Source organism: Diachasmimorpha longicaudata, chromosome 12, assembly GCF_034640455.1.
Source record: "Diachasmimorpha longicaudata isolate KC_UGA_2023 chromosome 12, iyDiaLong2, whole genome shotgun sequence".
In the NCBI taxonomy this organism is placed as follows: Eukaryota; Metazoa; Arthropoda; class Insecta; order Hymenoptera; family Braconidae; genus Diachasmimorpha; species Diachasmimorpha longicaudata.
This window is the reverse complement of record NC_087236.1, coordinates 566997-585112: the sequence shown is the minus strand read 5'-3', so window position 1 is coordinate 585112 and position 18116 is coordinate 566997. Positions and strand designations below refer to the sequence as shown.

The following is an 18116-nucleotide window of genomic DNA, read 5'->3' as shown; positions in this document are numbered from 1 at the left end:
CCTTTCTGTTCCTTCTCTGGTTCTGTTTATTAAAACTATTCTAAATATTTCGGTACTGTTCGAAGACAAACTATAAAATACTGACATGGACTGAACACAACTATGGACAGACGTTTAATTTTTGCCCACACAAACCAATAACTCTCAACGAACTAATTCGTTAAGAAAGAGTATTAGGAGATTTAATTGGTAGTCTCATTCCTACACGTAAAGAGAAATAAATAATATCCAAAAAGTTTGACGCATCGTTCAGAGAAAAATGACCAGACAATACACATTGGCAAAATTATATTTGTCTCTCAGTGAAGACCAAAAACAATTCAATCTTATTACAGACCCATATGAATTAAATTTATTATACTATGAGGTAAGTTTTCTCGAAGAGACTGCTTACTAGATGATATAAACAAATAATTAAATCGGAAAAATAGAAACCATAGTGTCGATGTTATCATCTTTGTGACTGTGACGTCACTTGTCCAGTTCGGCGAGACCTCCCAAAGGGTGAATACATCATATAAAATATAGTCCAAATGCTCCTGCATGAAGGTGTCATTTATTTATTGACCTGACTTGCGATAAAACCAATAAATTTCTGATTTCTTCACTGGAAATTTCCGCGTAATATTGTAACAGTGTCGCAATAGCTCGCGAATAGGTGCGAAATCATCACCATGACCTTAAATAACGCTACTATGCTACTAAATGAACAAGATGAATCACGTTGATAAAGGCCATTGTCTATTAGAGCCATAAAAAGAATGTTCAATGAATGATGATTTAACATTAATAATTTCCTTAGCGTCAGTTTGAAAAATGAATTCAGTCCTTCACTGCAGTCCAACTTCCACCGTGATTTTTATGACTCACAGAAGGTAGTGTACTGCCGAGTATGACAGCATCTTGTCTCGTAAATAAATGGCAATTGTGAAAAGTATGTCAATTGTCCTTGACCACATTATAAACGATGCGGCCGGCGGAATTATCTCTGACATCACGAATGAAGTGTTACCCAAAAATAAACAACAAACTATTCGCGTTCCCTCGCTCCCTCAGACCAACTGACCGGATAAACTTAAAAACCCCTGACTTATTTAATTTGCATATCTGTCCCTCACGATTGAGAGCGTCATGTGTCACGTAATACCGCGCCTATTGTATACCATCACGGAAGAGAAGTATGCGCATCAGGTTGAGAACAGGGAGGATAAAAGGGTGATGAACAATGTGAGAAGGAAGACAAAGATAATGGCTTGAAGAAAGGTAAAAGGAAACACAACGAATAAAAGTTGGTGAGTTTTGCTCTGGAGCGTGACCGAGGGAGTGCAGCGAACCAGCTCTACGACACGTTTGCGCGTCCAATTGAGAAGAGATGAAACAGAGAACGTTAAAACGGAATTCAAGTCGTAGACACTTCCCAATCCCACCATCGAACCCGTCACTCATCAGTTGAGTTCCTACACTGAGAGAAATGTCCAGAATAAATTACTGTCCCGCGCACTAGAACTGAGGTGCAGTATCCTAGAATAGTGCTGTGTGTTTTAATCATACCTAAAAATTACTATCAATACCGCAACTTTTGTAATTAATCATATGAGGCCTCTGGTCGGCCTGAACAGGACGAAGCTCCACCCCTTGGTGGGGCTCATCACTGGGCACCTTGTTGATCATTTAGAACAAATAGGTAAGGGGAGCAAGCATTGATGCCCAAGATGCAGGATGATGGAAGAAGACCCTCACCACCTAACCACAAGATCCAGTGGGCTGGAGGAGTTCCGCTGGGATGTCTTCAGGACCACATGCGTTAAGGAAATTTACGTTAATAGGGACGGAATCAATGGACTCTACGAATTTACGCCCAGGGCACAGATACTGACACCTATCGGCTGAGTGGCCTCCTAGAGCAGCGTGCAAAATGGCCGAGAGGCTCATTACACATCCCGAAAGAGATTGCCTAAAACTTTCTAAAAGTCTGAAGTCATATGTGGCTTCATAGTATTGACTAAGCAGCACTATAAAATTTGAAGGTCTATCATTTTTTATCTGAGGTTAAATGAAAAATAGGTAGAAATCTTTGAAAAATTCCTATCTAGGTCAGTTCATTTTATTGGGCCTTTTTTACTCAAACAAACAGCAGTTGTACGGTAACTCATTATGATTGGTTAACGATGAGGGCCGAATGTAGCCGATTATTGTCGACGTTGGACGTGGTCATGTGACCTGTTGCATCAGACTTTGAATTTTTCTCAGGCCTGCAGTGTGCGCCGACATTGCAAGACAGCACAGTAATTTTTATCAGAATCACACTATAAAAATTGTCAGATTTTTCTCTTCCAATTTCCCCCTTCAAACTGTCTTTGCTGTCTCATAGAACCACTATATTTTAAGATTTATTCTTCACTCTCTTTAGCGATTAGAAACCCCACTGATTCCTTATTATTAATAATCTTCGAAATATCTTCTTATTCTCTTATTATTTAAACAGCTAAACTAACAGACAAATACTTGTAACCTAGTACTATCGATTATAATATACATTTCCAAATATGCGCTACTCCCAGTCGTTTCATTTTTCCAAAAACCTCTCCAAAAGACATCCCATCATGACCCTATCTACTTCAGTTCCAAACTACTCATTACATGAGTAACATCCACCCCACTCTGAATAGTATCTCGCTCTTACCATCTCCAGTTGTAACAATTTGAGTACCTTTATAGATAAGAAACATTTAAACTCATTCGACAGTTGAGTTTTTATTATACAACAGATGGAGCATCCAGTGAGGGCCTTTACGACGAGGTCACGACAGTCACGTTTTTAATAACAAGAGTGTTCCTGGAATCAGGAGTAGATCCACGAATCTTCATCATCCTGGACTCCCTCCTGATAACTAATCAACCACCCTGACCATTTATCTATTGTCTCCTGTCTTTATCCGCGAGCAAAATTGAACAAAATGATGAATGTGATGGAGATGGTGTTCAGCTCGACCGTGATGGTGGATTCTCAGTAAATAAAATACATAAACTCATATTTATTCGTGAAATAAAACTGATATTTTGTTTGAGAAATTCTAATTGAAGTGCTAAATTAATACTGAACTTAAAATTAAAAGAGTCCTCAGTTTCACGCGCCTGGAGATCTAGGGGAAGAGGGGGTGAAGGTTTTGGAACTTGTGACGTAGAAAGGGTGAGGGTGGGTGGTGACTTTGAATGACAGGTTTTAGAGAAAAAACATTTCTTCCTCTTGCTATTCTTTAATGAAGTAATAATTAAATTATAATTCACTGTGTGAAAATTATTTTTCTGCTGCCCATATTCCATAACAAGACCCAAGATAAAAATTGATGAATATGTTGATGGGTCGCCTCTGCAGAAAAATAAAGAATTGCTACAAATAATGTAGTTGGTGGATCATAAAAAATGGGTCTTGTTTCAAAAGTAGTCCACAATGAATTAATTTTGAGATTTTACATTTTTAGAGTTTAAAATTTGAATCCTCAACCGCTTCAAAATTCCATAAACCGAAATCGTCAGTTGAATACTCCCCTAGTTTTAGCTTCATATCAAAACTGTAAGTGGATGAAGCTTTTACAAATCAAAAGAACATTCTGATTTAATGGCGACGGAAATTAAATATAAAACCAACAGATCATAATTGTCTAGACAGAATGCTTTACTGACTCATCTTCTTGGGTAAAACGCGGAGGAAATGGTCCCTTGGTGCCTTGGGTTTCTCTTCATGGGGAAGTGACTTCATCGCATACGAACAGTATGGACAGAATTTGGGGGCCTACACTGAGAGAAAAATTTAGTAAAATGTACTAAACCTATTTGTTTGCGACCAAAATTGGTTGTTTTTACTAAATTAGATTTAAAACACTCAAACATTTTTTTGAAATAACCAAATATTTCGTTAATTTGATATTTTGATAGATTAGCGTCAATTTAGCATTTCTTAACAAATATGTAGTAAAAGTGAAAGAATATACTCTTAATCACACAGTTATATAAAATTGAACCAGAAAAATGAATTATTCAATTCTACTACATTAATTTATTGTAAGAATGGAGCATATGAAGTTGAATGTTTATTCTTTACGTTCGTCGAGACGTGTAATTCCAATATGAAACCACTATACGAGCTTCATTGATTTCTTATAATAAATGAATAACAAAAGCAAAATAAGAATTTGAAAAAATTATTTATGGAACCAAAAATTAATTATATTCCCTATGCATAAGTTAATCGAACAACCAAACAAAAACTGAAAACACAAAAAGATTATTGAAAATATAAATTATAAATATTATAATTTGAACAACCGACTGTAATGGTTGGGCGAGTGCGGTGTTGCTCCGGCGATCATTGATGCTAAGCAGCGTTTCACTGGGATACTACTTGGATGGGTGACCGCTTGGGAACACCGTTTGCTCGCTCAAAAATTACTGCACAGAAGGCACGGGTGTGGGGACCCAGTGTACGAGTGTACCCTTCTGTCACACTGACTAGAAGGGTACACTGGGTCCCTGCACTATCGGCCGACTGTACGGTAGAGGTTTTCCATGGTTTCCCTCTACTCCTGTGCAAATGCAGTACAGTTGGGGAAAAAAGTCGGTCCCATGGCACCGCAGGGGAAGGGAACAAAATGTAAAAACCCGAGAGGGTATACATGTGAAAATAAATAATAATAGTATAATTTGAACAAAAAATTATTCAAATTGGGAATTATATTTCCTGAAACAAGTATTTTTTTCGTTGATCTTTAGTAGTAATTTTATTCATCTAAGCATTTCATATGTTGTTTCTTATAACACATTTTGTTATTTTTAACCATTTATCTTCGTAGAGTATTGCAATATTGACTTGAATTAGTAACAACTATGTCTGAAATTATCCTGTTTTTTGTTTAAAGTAGAAAAATAATCTCAGGATACAAAAATATCTATTAGTTGTTTCAAACAAATTTATTCAACTAAATATTTAGCAGTCGCAATCACATATGTGTATGCGACTATTCATTAAATTCATTTGGTAGTTTCAAACCAATATTTTTTTAAATATACTAAATTTTTCTCTGAGTGTACGCGCAACGAAATACTGGGGAATATACGTCACCCCATAAACTTTGATTACCTCATTGTCTTCTTTCTCAACGCAGTGTCATTTCCGACCTAAGAAGCTACAGTCACGGCTGTTACCCACATTCCATCAATTTCCAAAATATCCAACAAATACTTTTTCAAATCAAACACCAATTTTTGATTTTCCAAAGGACAACACTTGGAGTTTTTTCAAAATTATATAAATTATTTTCCCGTCCAATTTTCGGCCAATAGAATTGCATCATTCGACGTCATTTTGTATTGTCTATTGATTAGTTTTTTTAATCTCCCTCGTAATTTTCCAAATTTTCTAAATTTTATGTGAGGGAATTTTTCGAAGTGGTATGAGACACATTTTCGGGTCTAGAATAAAAAAAGGGTCAGACCGATAAAATACTAGGGACTGGGGGGATGTTGTCTGGGAACGATTGTTTATTAAAATCAATACAATTCTGTTTGTGTTAATCTTTACTGATATTTTGTTAATCAACTCTGCAGTATACGAAAATGATTCTTAATTGAAAGAATTACGTGAATGAAGTTATTTCAATACTAGCACAAACTTTCAAAAAATTTCTTACAATCAAAACTAAAAAATTGGCCAATTGGTATAATCCTCCATCGAATGCAACAGACTGAACATATCATGACTCAGAATTTTGTCCCGGAGTACAATCCTATTGGCTGAAATTTGGATGAAAAAAATCATCCCCCGAATAGCATTCGAGCTCCAAAATTATTCGGGACCTATCCCTCAAGCTTCCTCACAAAGAAACGATTTCTCAAAATTTAGAAAACTGTTAACGGTTTAGAAAAAATCTGAAAAGTTCGAAAAGTGATTCTACTTTCCGTAGGAAAGTGTTCACCCATACTTTTCGGTTAAATTTGGGGAAATAAGTGATGTTCGAAATTGGAATACGACCAGAAACGCAATCGAGAGACCATAAGACATCATCAAAATTAGGAAATCTCGCAAGAAGTTATCCACTCTTGAAGTCATGGTGTCACTCAATAGAGAGATCAATTTGAAGTCAATTTAAAATGAACCGAAGTCACTGAAATCACGTGATCGACGAAGTGGACTTTAAAGTCATTCCTGGAATCAATTGAAATCACTGGAATCACTTTCAGTCAGTAGAATCAAGTATCGATTGTATGTCAAACGCTTCGCAGAACAAAAAAAAATCCTCTCTACCAACATTTTTCCGGAAATCGATTAATTCGCTCGAGATATCGCAAAATCGACGCGCCTTCAGCTTTGCACTAAATTCTATATTGTATATATCCTGTATGTAAATCCATGTCAGTTATCAAGTTAACAATAAAGAATTTAATGCCGATAATTGTCATTATTATCTCGAATCACATTTTCTGTTGATTTCACTGACTTCATTTTAATTGTAATCGTTGAATGCAAAACTGAAACCAAATGAAGTCTTTTGAAGTCGTGACGTCATGGGTTCTCCAGCTTAAAGTCACTAAAATCACGTCCCCCTTCCGATGACCGAAATCATGACTCAATTCATCTGGAGTCGACGTCAAAAGGAAGTCGTGGTATCACCCAATTTGGGAGTGAGTAAGCCCTGGGGGTCTCGCTAGGCGCTAGCGCATCTTCCAGTCAATATATTTGCAATCACAGTCAGGAAGAGTGAATCCCTCACATATTCGGTTACAATCACAGTCGGTCAACGGTCATTCTCAGGGGAAATATCAGGCGGTCGTTATCAAATAATGAGGAATATATATCAGGTTCGAAATCAGGAAAGCATCGGGGGTTAACAATCATGTAAGATGCAGAACTTTTATCGGTGAGAGTGTTTTAACTGATATTAAAATCAGTGGTCCTTTTCCATGAATACTTAAATGCTCTAGTTTTACAATAATGGTTGATTAATTAATATTTGGTTCAAATAAGTAGTCAGTCTTAGCAGGGTTGCCCACTCCCAGTTTTTTACACGAATTTTTTTGTAAAAAAAAATAGAATCACAAAATTGTTTTTTCGAAGTTTCGGTGAAATATAATTAACGTCGGTTGAAAAACGCCAATAATTTGCGTTACGAATGTCATTTAATTGATCGTGATTGTCTAAAATCAACAAGATGATTTTAAAAACCCCGCCATCTGGAGGCTTAGACAATGTTGTGTATTAATCATTCAAAGGTCGAATAAGTTTGAAAAATCCTTTATCCTGTCAGGCACACAAATCTTGAATAAATGGAGATTGGTATGAAGGATCGAGTGAGATACTCTTCAGATGGTTGAAGTTACTCGTGTAATGAGTGTTTTGGACCTGAGCTGGATAGGTAAAGAAGGGACGTCTTAAGGAGAGCTTTTTTGGAAAATTGGGGCGTGGAAGTATTGGACGGATTGAAACCCAAGGGTTCAGGGGATGTTTCGCGTCAGTATTGGACATTTTACGTGGAATACATATTTGTGATGTTTTTAGAAATTACAAATGTTTTCCAAGGATTAAACTTACGTACTACGGTAAATGTATTTGTTCTATTTGTTTAGCTGTGAAAATAGGAGAATATTTTGAAGGTTATCGATAATAAGTGTTTAAGGGTTTTCTAGTTCTTATCGAAAATAAAGAATAAATCCCTTCAACAATAGTGGATATACAGCAACAATATTAATATGATGCTCTCTCGGCAGTGATGCAGGCGAACTGCCTGATCACCACTTCCCAACGGTGATCTTCACTCACGTCCTAGTTATTTGTTTAAATACCTCGCCCCAATGTTTATAACTTTAGCCTGTGTTCCTCCATACAAGGGCCCTAACGTCTCAGAATTTTTTCATTCCCACAATGATATCTGCGGTTTACTGTATCAACAATCATGCAGTCCACCATTAAATTACTGCCAACTCAACATTACCAAATATTGTAAAATATATCGACATTGCTTCAGCCCTTAAATCTGATCATCATTTATTATTCTCCACATAACCACTAACATCATCTCAATTTCGTTCAACTGATTACGCGACCTTTCTGCACAACTCACGCGATTTTGTTTTACTGAAAATTTGCAATAACATGTGAATTTGCAGGAACAATTGAATTATCCAGGAAGAATGGATAAGCAAAAAAGAACGTGTAATTAAGATTTAACGATCACATATTGAATGACGTGTCGCTTAAAACAAGTTCACAAAGAAAAAAAATTATTTTTTCCAAATATGCATTTACTTCAGAAAAGTATTTATTTATTTATAATTGTATTTCTCTGCTCTAATCACAGCGAAGGGAGACTGATTTAGGTTAAATTAGGATAATGATATTACTCTCGAGGATGAGTTTTTGTACATGACCTTGATGAATGCACTCTATTAATAACTATTTAATTTTTATTAATTTGTGATTTTTTTCAGGGAAGAATTTTGATGAATCATTTAATGAACATAATCATTACGAGAATTCGTAGTATGCTATTATAGTGTGCTAACAGGGATAGGACCTAAACATGGTACGGTACGATGGTATAATAGAAACCAGCCCATCCCAAAGAATCAGAGGATAACAACATCATTATTATTATGAGTATTATTATTATTACTATTATAATTTTAAAAAAGAGAGTTTATATAGTGTAAGAATGGAGTAAGAAAGGAGGAGGTGTAAAACTAAAATGTAACACCAAAGAAAAATACATATTATTATTATTATTATTATCATTACGAGAACTGACTCAAAGTTATAATTAACATGATCGTATTCCAGAACAATATAATAGACACAATTCAGCCCTAATAAGAATCATTAAGGAATTATTCGATTTCAGAAATAAAGGATTGAAAAAATAAATACATCCTTTGAAGTAAACGCACATTTGACAAAAGTATTTTGTTGTTCTGAATGTACATCCATATATTGAATTGTATGTGCACCCATTTTGTTGGATTCCCGAACAATTAATTTAAACAGACAGTTTCATTTCTGAATAAACTGATATTTATTCAAAGAATAGGGTTGAACTTGTTGTTTGAAGATTTCCTAGTAATTTTATATCCTGATGATTATTATAGACTAAATAATAATGTCTCCTTTTGGATGTCTTTAGTTTATATATATGAAGATGCAAGGAAAAGTGGAGGGGTTGGAGGAAGTGCCAAAAACGTTTGAGTTGTGAAATCAAGGAGACGACTTAGGATTCTCTGAGCTTGACAGTTGGTGCAAAACTCAAGGATTTTATGATAGGGTAGATTATTCCAAGTGTCGAAAAAATGTCGCAAATAGTAATAAAATAGTTTGAGTCAATCCTAGCGAATGACGTAATAAAATAATATTTGAAAAATAGTTGAAATAATGAAAATAAAAAAATAACCGCTTCCCTAATATGCGCAGCTCAGTCTCTTATGTAAAGTCCACACGTACGAGACTTTAATGACAACATTTAATGAGTGTACAACGAGTACCTATTTCAGTTCAGTACTATTATATAATGTTTCCTGCGCGACACTATAAAAGGTCAATTACATACTTTATTGAAAGGAATTAATAGAGTTCTCCCAAAATGTATACGCGAGTAGTTTGAAATCGTGATACGGTCGTTGCGTGCTCGGGGACCGTCGTCCCCACCCCCATATTCCCCCAACAATAATATAATTCTAGGAGGAGAGGAAGAAGCAACTGACTGACCGTCTCTTTGAAGGCCTAATGCGTTTTTAATTGATAAAAAAATCAATTACCGCAAATGACATACGAGTTAAGGCTCCTGAGAGTCACGAAATGTCGAGACATCATCACATTTATGGTACTAGGTCCAATCAACCGCGATTTTAAAACAGATTACACATTCCGGAGTCGTCACATCTGCGAGGAAAACTATTTGATGGCTCCGATAGAATGTGTCAATTATTCCGTTTGAATTATTTGAATGCACTTAATTAATAATTAACAGATTGTAAAGTTCAATCGGTCCACATGAATATTTGTTAGCACTTATGGAATGATTTGGTTGAAAGGTAAAAATCGAGTCAAGGAAAGCTGTTAAATTATATATCCGTTAATTAACGATTGATCACACCGATGACAGAATGGATTCGAAGAAGGGAAGCGACTGCATCGTAATTTTTCTCGGCAAATTCTGGTAAATTCATTGAAGGTAGTGAAAAAATGTCATGATTTTAAGTCAAATTTGAGTTAAATCACAACGTATTAAAATGTAAATTTTTACAATTTCATTTCGCAGCAAAATTAAGAAGATGATGCATTTTTTTATTGAATATGTTTCCATGTAAGAGGATTGCACTTCACTATTGTCCTTTCAACCGTTAATTATTCATGAGTTAAATAGAAAGTCGAATATTCGCTGAAAACTTGGGAATATTGTAAAAACTACCACATTTCCGTAGGCAATCTGCACAGAAGAAGAAAGTAACACTGAAAATAGATGAGTTGAGGCTGGGCTCTAACACTAAAATGTCATGACAATGGAAAAAATAATCAAAAGAGTTTATTGTCTCTTTTTATACTAGAGAGAAGGCTGACCCCAAGACGTGTTGCCTTTTCCAAGTCTTGAAAATAATAAAACAGCTCGAGACTCTGAAAGTTATTTTACTCGAGAACGTCGTGAGCTTCTAGAAATCAGAGACTCGAGACTCACTGATCGAGGCGATTAAAGGGGAGTCCAACTACAAAGAATTTGAACCCTTTGAAGTCCGCCCTTGTTAATTTGCCATTGCGAACAGCGGAAGGACGTACAATGGAAAATTATGAATTAGATTCGCAAAACCATGGCGTTTCTATAAATGTAAAGGTCCCTCGTGTTTTACCGAACCACCGGGTGTGTACGAATTTCATAAAAGATAACAGTGATCAATAGCTGACAAACAAAACAAATTCACAAGGCATATGACCTTAGGTTCATAGAGGACGTTTTCCGATTTTTTTTAATGCGAATTAAAAATCTAGCAAATTTCTTATTGTAGGGAAAAGCAATATATATGTGGAGAGAAAAATTCTTTGAAAATTACGTGTCTGTGCTGTAATTTGTCCGTGAAAAAAAATATTCGATAAAAATTACCGAACAGTTATACAGTATTTCAGTGAGCATTCAGGAAAAAGTCGAAAAAAATAGGGAACGTTCAGTGAAAAAATACGTAACTGTTCCATAATTTTTACTGAATACTATTTCGACTGTCAGATTAGGGAACAGGCACGTAATTTTTCAAGAATTTTTCTCTCCGTGTACAGCAAAGTAATTTAAGAGAATGACAGTGTAAATATACTACTTTATAGGTTCCATCACTACAAATAAATGAAAAAAAATACTCGTTAAAATTTACAAATTTACAAAAGTAGCGGTTGAAACTTAATAATTTGCGTTTTTTTCAAGTATTCAATAAACAATGTACCTGTTGAACAAACAATCAGGAATCGACCTTTATTTTTTTTAATTATGAGGTTTTCAGCTCTTCTTTTTACCATAGGGACAAATGTAAGAATTTTTTTTTAATTATCTAAATACATTACTACTTCGAGATATCATAGTTTCCATTTTCAATGACGTTCGTATTAAATGAGTGATTGTCATTCCACCATCGTCTTCTCTTGTTGGTTTCAGTAACAATCTCGTCAACGTCGTTACTTCGCGTATGGGGTCAAGTGCAATATGTTGATGAAAAAAGGAAGAGAGAGCAAGAGAGTGCACACGCCTCCATTCATTGAATCGTACTCAATGAACAGTACCATATTAGAGGGGAACTAAAAGGGAAGCTGGCGAGACACGTAGCAACGAATCATCATTATACACGCGTTAGGGATTAAATATTGTTTCATGTCACCAGGTCTGATAAACCGCGACCCAAGCGGAAGATCCAATTTTATTATAGGTGTAGTAAACATTTTGTTGTGTACTCTAAATACTCAGTAGTAATACCCCAAGATCTTCAAAATTATCGGATATTTCCCAAGAGAGGGATAAGTTTTGCAGGTTAAAAATTCCGAGGGTTTTTCTGCGAAATTTATCTCGATCGGTCCTACGCAGGGAACCTGGAGGGAAATATCCGATTAATTTTGAAGGTCGAGGGGTATTTGGCTGGATTATTTTTTTTCATTCCAGGACTTTACAGTTTTGTTTGATTTTTCTACAAAATTGCGATAGGATAAAAAACATTGGAAAAATTCCCAGTTGTGAAGTAATCTAATGCTGTTAAGGTAAAATTTCCAGGGATTTCTGGTAAAATTACTGGGGATTTTTCTTCATTACTATTTAAAGTGTTGAAATCTGTGCGTAGAATTAACTAACACTGCCGATCTAACGCTAAATTCTTAACATAGATTCTTTTAAATATTGACAAATTATCTTTGTACATTTATAGTCCGTTCCTTTTAAAAATTTGTTTGTTAGTCTGCGAAAATTTGGAAAATGCCATAGCATATGATCCAAATCTTGGTTTGTTGTTTCACATGAGCAGCTTGGTTTATTTATTATTCCAAAGGGATATGAACATTCATAGGAGGGTTTGCTCGAATACGATTACTGCGGATTTCTAGCAAATTTTTACAAACTTCGGGAAAAATTCATGTTGGAGGCAATAAAATTTTCAGTTCCAGCACTGAAATTCTTTGCTGGCCGATAAAAACTGATGTGCTGCCTTACAATCTCGGTGCAAAATGTAGGTTTGAAAAAAATTACTATACCACCTCGTAAAATTTTTTTTATCGGCTTAAGAAAACTGGTATATCGACCTTGTAAAAATTAAAAGTCTAATGGGCGACGAGAAGATGGACGCTAAATGGCTGATGGAACAGCTCCGGTGACGAAGTCCAACGTCGCCAATAATCGGATATATTCGGCGTTCGTCATTAGCCAATCACAATCAGTTAACGAAAAATGCAGAGCGGTATAAGAACTTTTATAGGAATCCCATCCATTTTTCATTTAACCTCAAATAAAAAATGATAGACGTTCAACTTTTTCTGGTGTTGTTTCGTAAAGTTACGAAGCCATATATTATTAATGACAAAATGTATTAAAAAATTTATGGTATTGACAGGAATTTTTTTGCGTTATTAAAACACATTTCACTATTCCAGAATTTTGCATCTCGATTCTAGTGCCCGGCACAGTAATTCCCCTGCGACTCCTCTCTCCGTGTGCTGTCGGGGAGTAAAAGTTGATGAAAAAGTGTTTTTAGTGGAATGAAAAATTGATTTTATCATTCTCAAATAAGAAAAAAAAAAAAAGTTGCCTCCTAAGCATCAATAGGTGAAACTTTCGACTATGCTGTACCTCACAATTGCATACCAGCATTTGTTTTGTCTCATTCGTCGGCTTGCTCTTTTTGCTGTTTTAGGTTTCTCCAGATAGATACTATCAATAGTTTGGCTGTGGTGTTTATTTATCCTCGTGTCCTCGTATGAGAACACCAGTGGACCGACATTTTTAAGTGGGTTCCGAACCACTGAATCATTCTCAAATAGTGAGCAACACACAAACTGACGGTACGACTATTTTTCCCTGGTACCGGTTTCGCAACGTAAAGGATAAATGTTGATTATGGTGATACCGAGAGTGATGATATCCCTAGAATGTACCCGGTGTCGTCTGCCTGCCCCTCTGGGCGGTTCTCAGTAAATGAATGTTATCGGTGGGATCTCGAGTAAAGTGACACTGTCTCAGGGACAATGCATCCAGATTATCTGCCATCTCCCGAAAAAAGCCGAGCGATACCGAATATGATGACCGAAATTATATTTGATTCAGCATAAATCTGTAAATATACGGCAGACGATTGCTCTCGAGTAACTCAGCCCAACATTGACCATGAACCACACCTTTCACTGACCTTCCTCTGTTGGCAATGAATGAGAGCCAATGGCGGCAGAATCGTGTCGACAAACACCTCAAGGGAACGTTATGCTGACTCTAGACTTGTTTAAATATTCAGGCCTTTTTTAATTCGCAAGAGAGATTGTCTCGATTGTTGCAAACTTTCCACTCATTTTGAAGGATGAAATATTATTTTGAGTGGTAAACATCGACTGTTGTCTCCACGATAGGAATCTTCATAATATTTTTTTCATACAATTTTTATAATTTTGTTTATCTTTATAATATGTTCAGGACTTAATCAGTTCTACATTCATGTTACATTGTTTAAGAAATTCATCGATGGTTATTATACATTGTTTATTGAGGTCTTCTAAAAATGATTGACTGTTATATGATGGAGAGTGTCAGGGCAATAAAAGGCTCTGGTTCATGAAGGAGAGGACAGTTCCAGACGACATTGTTGGATTCCAACAAACACAAGAAGTCGTATTCCACAGAATCTTTTTTCTTAAACTAAAATACAACTCCTGTTTGGAAATCTTCCTGACAAATAGTTACTTAAAGTAACGATGAATCGAAACTGATGAAAAATGCGGAGGTCCTCGATTTAAGTGTTTTATTGTTGATCTGTTGGAGGGGATGCTTTCTACTAAAGACTAGGATATTTGGTTAATTGGAAAAGAATCTGGAAAATCATCTTGGAAAAGTCCAAAAGTTTTACTGGAGAAGAACCTTCAGGAAGAGCACAATCACACGAATGCATTTCAAAATTGCTGTTTCTATCTGAGGCTAACGGATCCATCGATAACTTGTGCATTTTTTCTACATTATCGACCAGTCGGCAACGTGGGAAAAGTACTGCAATTATCGACGACCCATTTAACCTCATGCATGAGTAGAAACTTTAAAAATCCTTTTTGTTATTATCCTGCTGTCAGTGTCGGTTAAATTGTGCCAACGGCATCTGAAGGGATTCAATAATACGAGACAAAATCCGCCAAATCTTGCCAGCATTTTTTAGTAATCTACTTCCAGCCCGAGTATCCTTAAGTGTCCACGTAACTTGCCATCAAAGTAGAAAAAGTCAATGTAATTATTTTGTAGGGTAAAATGATTATTTTGTAAAATACAAATTGTTAGGCTCTGTGTAAGGTTTTTCGAAAAATAAACATTGCGCCCTAGAAAATAATATAATTAAAAATTTTATTCTGATGGTAAATCATATGGCCACTTAAGGGTATCAAAATGTAATTTACGTTTAGTCTAATGGGATTTTCGTCGTGGTTTTTCTGCACCTTCACAACATTCATTTCCGTCCACGTACGAATGTATGAAATAATTATTTTAAATGTTAATTTCACTGGCCATAATTATGGAAACAACGTGAGGCGGACTTTTTGCCATTAATACAACTTCAATGCTTACATAAGTATGTGTGTGTGATGCTAAGTGGGACAGTGGCAAGATGGTGGGAATACGGGTCGATATAAACGCGGCAGCGCCTGCCGCAAACTCTCTCTCTCTCTCTCTCTCTCTCTCTTCCAGCTTTTTCGCACATTGAAAAGCTTTACTTTGTTACCCCATGCATTACATTGCTGTTTATACACAAAAGCCACCGCACCCTTGTAGCCCTTATTTCCCACCCCCTAGAGCGGAGAATCGGTCCACGCAGATGGAATGAATCGCCTCAATACAACAAATGAAGTAATGGAAATAAAAGTAGAATTTAAAAATAATAATATCAATTTACTGAATTATTCTCTTCACTTCTCCGGCGAATTGACCTTATTAAAACTAAATATATGCATTCCACTCGCATTGGCATGAAAATTGGCAGCAGTTTTGACAATGTTAGACCGCGTTTGCCGTAAATTTTGCCGGTAACGATCACCGAACATGCGACTGGAGAGAGATGAAAAATTGTTTGAGGTTTAAATAGGTCAGAAGACCAATCGTTGGTCGATTTTTACGATTTCTTTGAGAAAACACACACGAGAAACTATTTTTCCGCCATCACAAATATTTCCGTAGCAAAGTGGTCAATTGATTTGATTTTTCTTTTTTTCAAAAATCAGTTTTTTACGTAAATAAAATGAGAGAAACGATACATATCAAAAGTATTTGAATCCAAAACAATATTTCATCATTTTTAAGTAATAAAAAAAACTGGTTAAACCGCACATTCTAAACTTGATGAATGTTCATCTCCAAAATCTCAATCGAAAAAATGTGTTAACTAGAATTAATTCCCGGAGTTAATAAATATTTTTCAAGTTTTTTTTTGTCGCTTGAGTTATGTCCAAAATGAAAAAAAAATCCCCTCAATTAGTTTAGAACGGCAGGAATCGCTCCTGAAAAAAAATTCTTTTTTTTTTATTTAAAGCGATGGAGCACTCGGTTACTACTTTATATAATAAGATTGAAAGGAACGATTTATCTCATGCTCACCATCAATTTTACACGAAAGAATTTCAGATGTCATGGAACCCAGCAAGGGGTATATATATTTGATTACTATACGTTATTTCCAACTCTCATGAGAAGGGAGAAAATGTCGAGATGGAAAATCGATTTAGACAATGATTTTGTTAGGCACTCGCTATGGAGAAGACTCAGACAAATTAAAAGAAAACAATAGATTCTAGAATCTTTATAATATAAAACACATTTTCATTAGAGACGACTAACAGGACTAGCATGATGTTGCAAGAATACAAATATTTTATTTATGTTGTCACTGTTTTTCCGAGTGACAAGGGAAATAAGGATTGATTTTTATCTAGGGAAATAATTTTCTACATTTGATGGAACATTTCCAGCATAAAGGAGCGACAACGAATGATGGAAAGGCAACAACTGGTGCCTATGATAAGGATGGAATGATAAATATAAATATCGATAGAATAAAAACGATCGAGTACACTGTTAACAATTCCGGGAATTTTCATCGCATTCCAATTTCACTAAAATTTTCGAAAAATTCGTCTTTAAAAAATCAAAAAATTAGAAAATTATGTAATTTTGTTTCTTTATATGCATGTTCCATTAAAAATTAAGTTAAATAAAGAAATTTTCATTTCACTTTCCACTAAAAACCGTATGGACTTATTTGAATTTCACCGACAATTTGAGTTTTCATATCAATTATTCCTCTAAATTTGATTCAATATACGTCAAGTGAAAATAATTGGTACCTTTGCTACAAAACAAATAAAAAATCTGACATGAAGAAAATCTCATATAAATCAATATGTTGAAAAAATCAATAAAAAGTAAATAATTTGCATTATTTGATAAATAATTTTTTAAAATTCTATTCAAAACCCACAAAAATGAACTAAGTAAACGATAAAAAGGTGCAAAAATGGCCTGAACTCGACAACGAATACACAATAAATCCTACGTCGTTTTAAAAAAAGTTCAAGGACCAAAAGTTTTTCGGATAGGGGCTAATAAAAATTAAATAGCAAATTAAATTTAAAATGCAATAAGCGAATTTTTCTTTTATTTTTTAATTGCCATGACCGTATAGAAAGAGAAATTTTAGGTATATATTAGATCTCCAGGGGCGAAAGTTAGTTTTATCACAAAAATTACCCTCCCAAGTTTAATGTTTCCAAGAAAACTTGACTTAAAAAGTGGTTTATTGTCATTTCGTCCCAAGTTGGGCCCTCTAGAGGTCTAATTTTTATTCGAAACGTCTCTCCGTGTAACGAACTGCTGTAGCCGATTAAATACCGATCATAAACACCAGAAGATACCGTCATTTATAGACAACGAATCCTCAGTTCTTTCCCAGCATATCGAGTCATTTATAACGTTTATGTTAACTCTCTGGCACTCTCTACGTCGATTCCACTCGGACGCATAATCTCATTAAACACTTCTTGGTAATAAAGCGATATAATCCCATCCGGCACTACACAAAATTCAGAGATTAAAAAATCATAAAATTTGAGGATTCACTAAAAATTGAGGGAAATTTAACAGTTTTAAGGTACATATGGATGAGAATTCTTTCATTTATTTATACGCTGAGAGAAAAATATATTTTTTCCCATTAAATATTCTTCTGACGAAAATTTAAAGTGACAGTTTTAGTGGAAATTTCAGGCATTTGTTTGTCCGATTTGTCTGAAAATTATATTTTTCCCTGAGTGTAAGTCTTCAGTGTTAAAGGACACCGAGTTTTCAATGGAACCTCAAATTTGATGAAATGATTTTTGT

At 35.2% G+C, this 18116-nt stretch overlaps 1 protein-coding gene and 2 long non-coding RNA genes across 20 annotated transcripts in view; 1 reads left to right on the top strand and 2 right to left on the bottom strand.

Moving 5' to 3' along the window:
- LOC135167869 (ankyrin-3-like) overlaps window positions 1-18116 on the bottom strand; it is a 119196-nt gene that overhangs the window by 90034 nt on the left and 11046 nt on the right. The window lies entirely within an intron of this gene.
- Window positions 890-4923, top strand: LOC135167882 (uncharacterized). Its single transcript, XR_010299940.1, has 2 exons — window positions 890-1511; window positions 1620-4923. It is a non-coding gene; the product is annotated as an uncharacterized LOC135167882 (long non-coding RNA).
- On the bottom strand, window positions 13014-13917 carry LOC135167880 (uncharacterized). 2 transcript variants are annotated; one of them, XR_010299938.1, is made up of 3 exons: window positions 13903-13917; window positions 13347-13827; window positions 13014-13213 (listed from the first exon to the last, which is right to left on the bottom strand). It is a non-coding gene; the product is annotated as an uncharacterized LOC135167880 (long non-coding RNA). The 2 variants fall into 2 exon arrangements; XR_010299937.1 differs by having other exon boundaries at window positions 13892-13906.